Source organism: Hemiscyllium ocellatum, chromosome 35 (genome assembly GCF_020745735.1).
Source record: "Hemiscyllium ocellatum isolate sHemOce1 chromosome 35, sHemOce1.pat.X.cur, whole genome shotgun sequence".
NCBI lineage: Eukaryota > Metazoa > Chordata > Chondrichthyes > Orectolobiformes > Hemiscylliidae > Hemiscyllium > Hemiscyllium ocellatum.
In genome coordinates this window covers 24,975,760-24,984,339 of record NC_083435.1, presented here as the reverse complement: position 1 = coordinate 24,984,339, position 8,580 = coordinate 24,975,760, and positions in this window count along the sequence as shown.

Here is an 8,580-nt window from a genome sequence, read left to right as displayed (position 1 = left end):
TGAATAGCCAAGATCTCTTCCCTAAAATAGGGGATTGCAAAACTAGAGAGCATAGGTGTAAGGTAAGAGGGGAAGGATTTAAAAAGGCAACCTTTTTGTTCATGCAGAGGAAGTGGTGGAGGCTGGTACAATTGCAACGTTTAAAAGGCATCTGGATGGCTATATGAGTAGGGAGGGTTTGGAGAGTCATGGGTCCAGTGCTGGCAAATGGGACGAGATTGGGTTGGGATATCTGATCGGCATGGACGAGTTGAACCGTAGGGTCTGTTTCCTCTATGACTCCAAGACTAGCCTAACATTAACTTCCAACCAACAAACGGCAATGATGCTCGGCTCGCGGGGCGCAAGACCTCTTCATCACTGGACGCCAAGAGGAGAATTTAAAACAGTTACATTGTCTACAGAGAGGTGGGTTACTTGAATGAAATTTGCGCAAGGCGACAAAAATGTCAGGTATTTTTTCTTTACGCGCCAAGGAAAAGATGGAGGGACATCTGTGGAAACGCAGTAACACGAAACAAAGGAAATCATGAGCATGCAGCAACACAGCGCGATTTGATGAGAGGTGACCACCCTCTGGCTCTGGGAATGGGCGAGGGAGGAGAGTCGGCCAACCCATCATCCACACATTGCAGCAACTAACGACCTAACTCATTAAACTGGCTGCTGAGCGCACCCTGTTGGCAAAACTGCCAAAGTACCGACCCAGAATCCAAAACTGGAGGATGAACTCAATCTGTTAGATTAGATTACTTACAGTGTGGAAACAGGCCCTTCGGCCCAACAAGTCCACACCGACCCGCCGAAGCGAAACCCACCCATACCCCTACCCATACCCTTACTTTTGCCCCTTGCCTAAGGCTACGGGCAATTTAGCATAGCCAATTCACTTGACCTGCACTTTTTTTTGGACTGTGGGAGGAAACCGGAGCACCCAGAGGAAACCCACGCAGACACGGGGAGAACGTGCAAACTCCACACAGTCAGTCGCCTGAGGCGGGAATTGAACCCGGGTCTCAGGCGCTGTGAGGCGGCAGTGCTAACCACTGTGCCACCGTACCGCCCCCACTAATCTCCTGAGGAGATTTCTGTTTTCCTCCCTCGGAGGGCCACGTGACTTTGGAACTCTCTGCCTCAGAAGGCAATGACGTGGAGATCATTTCTAGCAAGCAGGGAACCAGGTCTTGCTTGGCAGAGGGGATCAGGCTCAGAAACGATAGATGGGAATGTGGAATGCAAAACACAAACGGGTGAACCTGTTTTAAGGTGGAACAGACTTGAGCGGCCAGATGGTCGGTTTTGGCTTCTAAATGCATGTTCGTGAGCCGAAAACGTGTATTCAATCCAACATAAGGCATTGTCCAGAGATGAAGGGAAAATATAGAGTAAATCCGGGGTTGGTAACTGGATTCCTTTCCTACCGGCGCTCCAAGTCAGCAGGGCCCAGCCTTATTGCTGCCACTACGGGCAATTTAAACTTTATGTGTAAGGGTGGGAAGGCCAGCAGATCGGATCGAACACCGGAGTTACATTTCACTTCAGATTTTCATTTGTCGACTTCCATGCAGAGCAAATTGAAGTGGCGTGTAAAATTAGCATGGCATCGGTTCTACACTTGTTTTCCGGCAGACAGCCGCGTTAAAGCTGTCTCCAGTCAATGAGAGCGGGGCCCGATCAGATTCCGTCAGAACGGAGCTATCTGCAGTGGTTCCTGAGTAGATTGTACACTATTCCAAGAAGCCTGTGGTCATGGGCCTAGCCGTTTCCGAAAATAGAACGAAAGACATTTCCGACCCTCAGATCTGCTTCACCCGAAGTTTGAGTCAGAAAATGGGGCTGTTCCTGTGGGGCTATCGCTTGAGGCAGTTTCTTTCTTCCCCGGGAAGTTGAATTGAGGAGGTCAGGCAGAACATCCGGTCAATGTTTCAGAGGAGCTCCCTGAGTACTCATTGAATTAACAATGTGAAACACCGGAAATGGGACTTGACAGTATCCTTGCCCGCCCTGTGAAAGCTACAGTCCTGGCCCCACAGAATTGATTGGTGCTTGCAGCCTGTGTGGTTAGCTGCATAGAATGTGGGTGTTGAGCAGCTGCCGCACGTTAGAGACGGGTTTTTTGCACCAAGCTAATATGTGGAGTTTTTTTTAACTGCCAATCCATAATACCTTGGACTTCTTTCTCAACATTTTTCAAAAATAACCTGCAACTGCGATAATCTCGACCCTTCTTTGCAATTCAATGCAAGTGAGTGAAACTTCGGAAATCCGTGCTACGTGCACACAAGCACAGTGATGCACACACAAACATATACACACAAACACACGCATACTCGTGCACACACGTACACACACAAGCTTACATACAAATACACAGATACACACACATGCGCACACAAACACATACACAAACGCCCACACACACAAACAAGCACACACATACATAGAAACACACAAACACACCCGTATACACACATACACATGCAAATGCACGCACACACTTTCTAGCTGTGCTGTCCAAGGTGTATTATACTGAAAAGGCAACTAATGGGACCTTCAGCGAAAGTGAGGACTGCAGATACTGGAGATTAGAATCGAGTGTGTGGTGCTGGAAAAGCACAGCAGCTCAGGCAGCATCCGAGGAGCAGGAGGGTCGGCGTTTCGGGCAGGAGCCCTTCATCAGGAATGAGGCTACTGATTGACTGAAACTTAATGTGGACAAAGCATAGTCAATAATGGCTGCCGAATTCTACATTAGTCGAAAAACGACTGAAGACGGTTCCACAGTTTGCCTGGAGAAGAGTAAAATGTGGAAATCCTTGAAAGTGGGAATATCATAAAACTGTCAGGTGTGACTGTCCTGAGCTGCAGCACATCTATTCCAGGGCAGCACTTTCCAAACCCATCAAAACCCCATCAAGGAGGACAGCAGCAGCAGAAACGTAGAAACACTACCATCTGCGATTTCCCTCCAAACCATACTCCAGTTGGAACTATATTGCCATTTCTTCCCGGCCCAATGACGTTCCTTTGTTAATCACCGTCACTGTGCATGGGTCACGGTCAAAAGATATGGGGTTGGCAATCTAGAACAGAGTTAAAGTGAACTGACTTCGCCCAGAGAGGAGTAACCGGGTCAGGTCTGCTCTGGGGTCGGTGATTCACCCTGACCAAACCTGTGCTGTGCAGGAAGATCGCTGAGAGTCTCGCACTCCTCAGAGATACGATCGCCTACGTGCAGGACAGAGGGTTGGACGCCTGCCTGATCAGCCTGGACCAGGAGAAAGCCTTTGACAGGATATTACACAGGTATATGAGAAATGTTCTCTCCAAAATGGGCTTTGGGGAGGGAATCTGCAATTGGATCAGACTGCTCTACACCAACATCGTCAGTGCAGTCTCAATCAATGGGTGGGAATCAGATAGCTTCCCAGTCAGATCTGGAGTCAGGCAGGGCTGCCCTCTCTCTCCTGCCTTGTTTGTGTGCTGCATAGAGCCATTTGCCGAGTACATCATGAATGATGCGAGCCTGAGAGGGGTGACTATTCCTGGCAGCGGGGGCCTGCAGGTTAAGGCCTCCCTGTACATGGATGACATCGCCGTTTTCTGCTCAGATCCGCTGTCCGTGCACAGACTCATGTGCATTTGTGACCAGTTTGAACGGGCCTCGGGGGCCAAGGTAAACAGAGGCAAGAACGAGGCCATGCTCTTCGGGAACTGGGACGACCAATCCTCGATCCCCTTCACGTCAGGACCGACCACCTGAAGGTGCTGGGTATTTGGTTCAGGGTGGCTGAGGCGTGCACCAAGTCTTGGGAGGAGCGTATCAGTAAAATGAGGCAGAAGCTGGGCAGATGGAGGCTACAGTCGCTCTCCATCGTGGGAAAAAGTCTGGTCATCAGGTGTGAGGCACTGTCATTGCTGTTGTACGTGGCACAGGTCTGGCCTATTCCCAGAACCTGCGCCGCTGCAGTCACCCGGGCCATCTTCCAGTTTATATGGAGTTCAAAGATGGACCGAGTCCGAAGGAACTCGCTGTACAAAGATCTGGGCAACGGGGGAAAAAATACGCCCAATGCCACCCACACCCTGATGGCCACCTTTGTGTGTGGCTGCATCAAGCTGTGTGTGGATCCCCGGTACGCAAACACCAAGTGTCACTATGTACTGAGGTTCTACCTGTCCCCGGTGTTGCAAAGGATGGGCCTGGCCTCGCTGCCGTGGAACGCTCCGAGTAGTTGGACCGTTCCGTATCACCTGTCCTTCGTGGAGAAGTTTATGAAGAAAAACACCTTTGACCACAAGTCCATCAGGAAGTGGTCAGCACTAGTGTCCTCCAGACCCTTCAGGAAAAGGAGAGGGCGGATCCTATCGAGTGGTTCCCTGAGCAGACTGTCAAAGCAATTTGGCAGAATGCCTCATCGCCAGAACTTTCCAACAAGCACCAAGACATGGCTTGGCTGATGGTGAGAAGGGCTCTACCTGTGAGATCCTTTATGCACGCCCGGACTCTCTGCCGCACCGCACGCTGCCCTCGAAGCGGCTGCGGGGGGGGGGGGACGAGACTGTCACACACCTCCTTCTGGAATGTGCCTATGCAGAGGAAGTCTGGAGAGGAATGCAGTGGTGTTTGTCGAGGTTCGTCCCGAGCTGCGCCGTGATGCGGGAATCCGTGCTCTACGGCCTGTTCCCCGGGATGCACACCGAGACAAACATCAACTGCGCCTGGAGGATCGTCAACTCGGTGAAGGACGCTCTCTGGGTGGTCCGAAACCTGTTGATCTTCCAGCTGAAGGAGTTGACCCCGACTGAGTGTTGCAGACTGGCACATTCCAAGGTCCAGGACTATGTGTTGAGGGACGCGCTGAAGCTTGGGGCAGCTGCCGCCAAGGCGCGGTGGGAAAAGACCACCGTGTAACATCTGCCTGCCTAAAGAAGATCAGGGGGCCCATGCAGTCATTTGGGCTCTGCTGGCACCTCAGCAGAAGAGCTGGATAGTAACTGTATAGACTTGTATATAGGAAATATAAATTTCGATGTCTGTATGTAAAGCAATGCAATGTGTGCACAAGAATGGCATGACCAATTGTAAAGAGATCCAAAAAATTTTATGAATAAAGTATATTTTTGAAATAAAAAAAATTCTCTGCCAAAGAAAGCGGTTGATGCCGATGCATTGATTGCTTTTGACAATGAGGTAGTTGTAGCTCTTAGGACTACAGGGATCAAATGATATGGGGGGGGGGGGGGATCAGAAGAAAAAGGATGCAGCCTTGGATAATCAACCATGCTCATATTGAATGGTGGCATAAGCCTGGAGGGGTGAATCATTTCTTTTTTATAGGGGACGCCGTACTAACATTCTCAGATCTGCAAACATAGTCGTGGTAAGCTGGAAGCTAGGTAACTATCCTCACGTTAATACCTGGATGGTCTGCAGAGGTGAACATCCCTGGAGCTACGACCATAACCTGTTCTGTGGGATGATTCGTCATTGCAGATTTCAACAATCATTTTTCCAGCTGGATATGTCTGTTTTCGTTCCTAAATAAGCAAACTTATACAGTCATAGAGTCATAGAGATGTACAGCATGGAAACAGACCCATCAGTCCAACACGTCCATGCCGACCAGACATCCCAACCCAATCTAGTCCCACCTCCAGCACCCGGCCCATATCCCTCTAAACCCTTCCTATTCATATACCCATCCAAATGCCTCTTAAATGTTGTAATTGTACCAGCCTCCAACACACCCTCTGGCAGCACATTCCATTCATGTACCACCTTCTGTGTGAAAAAGTTGCCCCTTAGGTCTCTTTTATATCTTTCCCCTCTCACCCTAAACCTATGCCCTCTAGTTCTGAACTCCCTCACCCCAGGGAAAAGACTTTGCCTATTTATCCTAACCATGCCCCGCACTCCAAGGTCTCTTTGCTCAGCAACACTCCCTAGGACCTTCCCATTTCTCCCCACCCCCACCCTCCTCTAGCTTATCTCTCCATGCTTCAGGCTCACTGCCTTTATTCCTGATGAAGGGCTTTTGCCCGAAACGTCGATTTCGCTGCACTTTGGATGCTGCCTGAACTGCTGTGCTCTTCCAGCACCACTGATCCAGAATCCCACACCATTAAGTGTATAAGTCCTGGTCAGATTTGCTTTCCCAAAATGCAGCACCTCGCGTTTATCTGAATTAAACTCTATCTGCCACTTCTCAGCCCATTGACCCATCTGATCAAGATCCCGCTGTAACCTCCTTTTTCCTATGTTTCTATACCAGCGCCCCATGGAGTGTAAGCATTGAAGAGTCTGCTGGCGAATTCGCAATCACCCTGCCCCGAGATTCGTTTGCATTTTCGCCAGTAATTCGCCATTCGGTCAGGACGTTGTGACTGAATTGGGACCGCTTTCCCAACAGTAAAACCACGATTTCAAACCTGGGTTTTTCAGTGTCTTTTCTCACGTTTATAGTGGAGCAGGAAGGACACGATTGGAATCAATTCCGGGGACAGGGTGGAAATGCAATGAGAGGACCCCTCATTGTGGCATTGTTGACTGATCCGTCGTTTGCATGGGAGACGTTTGGAAGGTAAAAAAAAACAATTGCTCGTTGTAGGTTTATCCAACCATGACAATTGACTTAAAACATATATACCACTGGCAATATTTTTGAGTTAAAATCATTCTGTTCCAAGTGCCAAAGCCTAACACATAGTGAGGACTCCACAGGGTAGTCAGGGGTTAGCAGACTCATTGTCGAAACATTGCAGATACCCCTGAGGGCAATTCAGGTGCGTTATATCTAACAATGCAAAATGTCCTCATGATCTCGATAACATCGTCATTCCACTCCATGGGGCGCTGGTATAGAAACATAGGAAAAAGGAGGTTACAGCGGGATCTTGATCAGATGGGTCAATGGGCTGAGATAGAGTTTAATTCAGATAAACGCGAGGTGCTACATTTTGGGAAAGCAAATTTTAACAAGATTTATACCCTTAATGGTAAGGTCCTAGGGAGTGTTGCTGAGCAAAGAGACCTTGGAGTGCGGGGCATGGTTAGGATAAATAGGCAAAGTCTTTTCCCTGGGGTGGGGGAGTCCTGAACTAAGGGCATAGGTTTAGGGTAGAAAGATATAAAAGAGACCTAAGGGGCAATATTTTCACACAGAGGGTGGTACGTGTATGGAATGAGCTGCCAGAGGAAGTGGTGGAGGCTGGTACAATTACAACATTTAAGAGGCATTTGAATGGGTATATGAATAAGAAGGGCTTGGAGGGATATGGGCCAAGTGCTGGCAGGTGGGACTAGGTTAGCTTGGGATATCTGGTCGGCATGGACGGGTTGGACCGAACGGTCTGTTTCCCTGCTGTTCGTCTCTATGACTCTATCTCTGTATAAGTTTGATTATTTCGGAACGAAAACAGACATATCCACCTGGAAAAAATGATTGTTGAAATCTGCAATGACGAATCGTCCCACAGAACAGGTTATGGTCATAGGTCCCTGGATGTTCACCTCTGCAGACCATCCAGGTATTAACGTGAGAATAGTTACCTAGCTTCCAGCTTACTATGGCTATGTTTGCAGAAATGGGAAAGGGCTTTGGCCCGAAACATCAATTTCGCTGCTCGTTGGATGCTGCCTGAACTGCTGTGCTCTTCCAGCACCTCTGATCCAGAATCTGGTTTCCAGCATCTGCAGTCATTGTTTTTACCTCACAAACAGAATGTGCAGACCAAATGTCTCACCTGTTGGGGGCGCCATTTTTCAGACTTGAAGTCGAACAGAAGCCCTTCCTCCTCTCGTTCAAGTACAAATTCCACAGGATAATTTAGAAACCCAGCAAAATTTCCCTTTGACCAGGAAAATATTTATTCCTCAACTGACGCCGACAAGAAAAATCGAGCGTCTCATCGACATTGGAGTTTATAATGAATGAACAAGCAATGAATAAACATACTTCTGTACAACGTACACTGAACAAATTTTGTGTGAAAGCACTTCAACATCTCTCAAGCTATTTATAAGATTGCGGAGTTCGATCGAGGATCCTTTTTAAATTCAAGTCTTTCAATTAATCCCAGAACCAGTCGAACCAGAACTAGAGGTACCTTGTGGAGCAGTGGTCTTAGTATCTATATCTCAAGAATGAGAGATCTCAGTCCCACCCCACCACCTCCAAAGGTGTGTTGACATTTCTGTGCAAGTTGATGAGGGAGTATATGTACAATCAGAGCCAGCTATCAGATATGATGAACCATGAATGATTTTATTGTCGCATTTATTTAGGAGTATCCAGTCAGAAGCGTCCTGTCCCCAGAATCCGGCACCAATTTGGATTTCAAAATGAATAAAATGCGATTGCTTAAATACAGCCTCGTCTTCTGTTCAGTTGGCAGTAAAATACACAGCCAGAAAGATGAGAAAGAATGCAGTCCTTCAGGTCCTCCACAGTCTTTCTGGTCAAGGCCGGCTCCAGGTTTGCTGAAGGTCTCCAGGGTTTCTGTAAGGTGTTCCCCTTTCCAGGCCGTGATGAGTCTCAGTTCGGCGGCCCAGCCGATGCCCCAGGAAGCCCTCGCTTG